The sequence below is a fragment of the Ictalurus punctatus genome, chromosome 8 (genome assembly GCF_001660625.3).
Source record: "Ictalurus punctatus breed USDA103 chromosome 8, Coco_2.0, whole genome shotgun sequence".
NCBI lineage: Eukaryota > Metazoa > Chordata > Actinopteri > Siluriformes > Ictaluridae > Ictalurus > Ictalurus punctatus.
Window position 1 is genome coordinate 31,455,194 of NC_030423.2, and position 5,000 is coordinate 31,460,193.

A 5,000-nucleotide genomic window follows, 5' to 3' on the forward strand; every position below is an offset into this window, starting at 1 on the left:
TCCCTCGGATTCAGTGAGTATATTTTTGGGGTCATGTCGTGTGAGCATGCCGTGTGTCTTTTTTCTTGTGCCTCCCGGTGGGATTGAGTCTTTGTTGAGCCTGTCGGGCTGTAGTGGAGTGACCCGGATTCCCCTTCGTGCGTCGGAACTGGCCCGTTCGCGGTCCCTGATAGGGATAGGATGATTTTCCTGTCTGGTACAGGAGTTTGGGCGGACGCTGGGAGCGTGTCGTACTCGCGGGGAGGCCGGGCAGTTAAGAGAAATGTCCGGAAGGCTGCCCGCGTCCTCGTGGTCGACGGAGGACACATCGCTCTGCGGGTCAGTCATCGTGGACCTCGTTTGTTTTCTCTGCGGGGCGGATGTTTCAGACTCCTGTTCGGCCTCTGAGCTTTCGAACAGAGTCTCGAGGTTCAGCGGAGCTACCGTCATCTCCGCGTACTCTTTGGCCTCGTCGACCGTCTGGCGCTTGAGTTTTGTACCGAAGGTACGTTCGGCCCACTGGGCGGCTTTGTCGAAGGAACGGTCAAACCCTTCGCATCCGATGCGTTCGAGCTTGTTCCCCTCTTCGGACAACGCTTTCGTGTAGTGGCTATTCAGAATATCGATGGTGTTCTGAGCCCACTTTTTTGCATTGTCCTCAATGAGGGCTTGCGTGGCGGCGTTTGGCAAAGCCGGTTTGATTACCTCCGATAGGTATTTTACAATCTCGCCGATCGCAGGAGGCTGCCCTTGGCATATATTGTTCATGTGATGTTTCAATTTTATGATCTTGAACGACGTGCGGACCGAGTCGATGTGAGGGTCCGTAGACCGTTTCGGCTTTTGGTTCTGCCGGTGATGTGATTTTTTGTTCTTGGGGTGCGAGCGCACCATATACTGAGGCCCCGAGGTACAGGGCCTCGAACGGGCCCGGGGTTCAAAAGATTGCGGCCTGTCGGGCCGACGATCAAAGTCACGATAGTGAGTAGGGGCCGTGCTCCTACGGCCTCCGTATTTGACCATCTCCGCGTAGGAGAGCACTCTTTCCGCCTGTGCGCGGCGCTCTATGTCGCGGTGGTAACGGGGCGTAGGCCGAGCCATGCTCTGGACGGCACGTTTGCGTCCGCGTGTGACCATAGTCCAACCGTCTCTCTCTGGCCAAACCATGGTTTAAGTGTCTTCTCCTTTTTAATATATATGTGTACGTGTGTTAGTAGATTTGTTGTGGATCTGAATTGATCGAATTGGACCTTTTTTCTATGTTTTTTAGGTGTGAGAGGACTCTTGGGGAGATTGGAACCAGGTAAGTAGGCTTATTTATTATTTTTTTATGTTTTTTTTGTGTTCTCAGGTAAGTAGGATCTTAATTAGTATCATGTACTTTTTTATTTTCAGGAAAATGGGGCTCGATTTGTGTTAGGTGCTTTTTAAGTAATTGTGGAATTATGTATTATATGCTATATTATCAAGTGTATTTTGAGGAATTTTTATTTCAGGTCAATAGGGATTAATTTGTATTATTTGCTTTTTAATTTTCAGAGAAGTAGGGCTTAATTTGTATTAGATCTCTGTTATTCTCCCGGTTAATAGGGCTTAATTTGTATTATATGCTTTGTTATCGATTGTATTTAGAGGAATTTTTATTCTGAATCAGTGGAATCACTTTCCTTGAATTCTGGAGTGAGGATAAATTAACAAGCCGTTGCAACGTTTCGGTTCTCCTGGAACCTTCTTCAGGCAGGCTTGTTATGATTTGAAATTAGTTGAATAAGTTTGAGGATCCAAAAAAAATATATGAGTATTGTTTAAAGGCTTTCTCTCAAAGAGCTGGAAGCAGATTTACTAAAATAGATTAAGCATCAAAAGAATATGATTAGTGTTTAAAGGCTTTCTCTCAAAGAGCTGGAAGCAGATTTACTAAAATAGATTAAGCATCAGAAGAGTATGATTAGTGTTTAAAGGCTTTCTCTCAAAGAGCTGGAAGCAGTGAGTGAGCTTTTGCCTCCTCAACTGTCCCTTTTTATAGTATAGGGGGCGGGACTCTGTTTGAATGGGCCAATAGGAGGCTCTCTGTTTGAATGGGCCAATAGGAGGCTCTCCCATGTTTTTGTGGTTGTTTTAATCATCTGTAGTGGGGCTTTTTTCATTGTTTTATTTTGATTTTAAACTAATGGTATTATTTATTTATTAAATTACTGTTTCCCACTTGTGTACTGTGGGTTTAAAATTAGTTATTTATTTATTTATTTATTTATTTATTTCTCCATTTAGGTTTGAATTGTTTTAATCTCTTTTTTTAATTCTTTTTTCTTTTTCTTTCAAGGCATTCTGGGGTGGCATAGGTATGCCTTTGCCCGTGTTTGTCCTTATTGGGAGTTGTGATTAATCAAATGATGATTCTTATGAACAGGCCGACCAGAAGGGAAAAGAACAGTAGAGCGAATTGCGAACATGAGGCACGGGCCGATTAGGGTTGGGGTTAGGGTTAGCGGTTAGGGTTAGGGTTAGGGGGTTAGGGTTAGGGTTAGGGGGTTAGGGTTAGGGTTAGGGGGTTAGGGTTAGGGTTAAGGTTAGGGTTAGGGTTTTAGGGTTAGGGTTAGGGGGTTAGGGTTAGGGTTAAGGTTAGGGTTAGGGTTAGGGTTAGGGGGTTAGGGTTAGGGTTAAGGTTAGGGTTAGGGTTTTAGGGTTAGGGTTAGGGGCCAGGGTAGGCGCTAACCTGTATGCACTGTCCATCTAATGTCGCTCACTCCACTGGGTTTCACCCCCATGTCAGCCGGTCCATTCCCACCATTCTTTTTCTCTTTTGTTTTTTTCTCCAGTTCCCTCGGATTCAGTGAGTATATTTTTGGGGTCATGTCGTGTGAGCATGCCGTGTGTCTTTTTTCTTGTGCCTCCCGGTGGGATTGAGTCTTTGTTGAGCCTGTCGGGCTGTAGTGGAGTGACCCGGATTCCCCTTCGTGCGTCGGAACTGGCCCGTTCGCGGTCCCTGATAGGGATAGGATGATTTTCCTGTCTGGTACAGGAGTTTGGGCGGACGCTGGGAGCGTGTCGTACTCGCGGGGAGGCCGGGCAGTTAAGAGAAATGTCCGGAAGGCTGCCCGCGTCCTCGTGGTCGACGGAGGACACATCGCTCTGCGGGTCAGTCATCGTGGACCTCGTTTGTTTTCTCTGCGGGGCGGATGTTTCAGACTCCTGTTCGGCCTCTGAGCTTTCGAACAGAGTCTCGAGGTTCAGCGGAGCTACCGTCATCTCCGCGTACTCTTTGGCCTCGTCGACCGTCTGGCGCTTGAGTTTTGTACCGAAGGTACGTTCGGCCCACTGGGCGGCTTTGTCGAAGGAACGGTCAAACCCTTCGCATCCGATGCGTTCGAGCTTGTTCCCCTCTTCGGACAACGCTTTCGTGTAGTGGCTATTCAGAATATCGATGGTGTTCTGAGCCCACTTTTTTGCATTGTCCTCAATGAGGGCTTGCGTGGCGGCGTTTGGCAAAGCCGGTTTGATTACCTCCGATAGGTATTTTACAATCTCGCCGATCGCAGGAGGCTGCCCTTGGCATATATTGTTCATGTGATGTTTCAATTTTATGATCTTGAACGACGTGCGGACCGAGTCGATGTGAGGGTCCGTAGACCGTTTCGGCTTTTGGTTCTGCCGGTGATGTGATTTTTTGTTCTTGGGGTGCGAGCGCACCATATACTGAGGCCCCGAGGTACAGGGCCTCGAACGGGCCCGGGGTTCAAAAGATTGCGGCCTGTCGGGCCGACGATCAAAGTCACGATAGTGAGTAGGGGCCGTGCTCCTACGGCCTCCGTATTTGACCATCTCCGCGTAGGAGAGCACTCTTTCCGCCTGTGCGCGGCGCTCTATGTCGCGGTGGTAACGGGGCGTAGGCCGAGCCATGCTCTGGACGGCACGTTTGCGTCCGCGTGTGACCATAGTCCAACCGTCTCTCTCTGGCCAAACCATGGTTTAAGTGTCTTCTCCTTTTTAATATATATGTGTACGTGTGTTAGTAGATTTGTTGTGGATCTGAATTGATCGAATTGGACCTTTTTTCTATGTTTTTTAGGTGTGAGAGGACTCTTGGGGAGATTGGAACCAGGTAAGTAGGCTTATTTATTATTTTTTTATGTTTTTTTTGTGTTCTCAGGTAAGTAGGATCTTAATTAGTATCATGTACTTTTTTATTTTCAGGAAAATGGGGCTCGATTTGTGTTAGGTGCTTTTTAAGTAATTGTGGAATTATGTATTATATGCTATATTATCAAGTGTATTTTGAGGAATTTTTATTTCAGGTCAATAGGGATTAATTTGTATTATTTGCTTTTTAATTTTCAGAGAAGTAGGGCTTAATTTGTATTAGATCTCTGTTATTCTCCCGGTTAATAGGGCTTAATTTGTATTATATGCTTTGTTATCGATTGTATTTAGAGGAATTTTTATTCTGAATCAGTGGAATCACTTTCCTTGAATTCTGGAGTGAGGATAAATTAACAAGCCGTTGCAACGTTTCGGTTCTCCTGGAACCTTCTTCAGGCAGGCTTGTTATGATTTGAAATTAGTTGAATAAGTTTGAGGATCCAAAAAAAATATATGAGTATTGTTTAAAGGCTTTCTCTCAAAGAGCTGGAAGCAGATTTACTAAAATAGATTAAGCATCAAAAGAATATGATTAGTGTTTAAAGGCTTTCTCTCAAAGAGCTGGAAGCAGATTTACTAAAATAGATTAAGCATCAGAAGAGTATGATTAGTGTTTAAAGGCTTTCTCTCAAAGAGCTGGAAGCAGTGAGTGAGCTTTTGCCTCCTCAACTGTCCCTTTTTATAGTATAGGGGGCGGGACTCTGTTTGAATGGGCCAATAGGAGGCTCTCTGTTTGAATGGGCCAATAGGAGGCTCTCCCATGTTTTTGTGGTTGTTTTAATCATCTGTAGTGGGGCTTTTTTCATTGTTTTATTTTGATTTTAAACTAATGGTATTATTTATTTATTAAATTACTGTTTCCCACTTGTGTACTGTGGGTT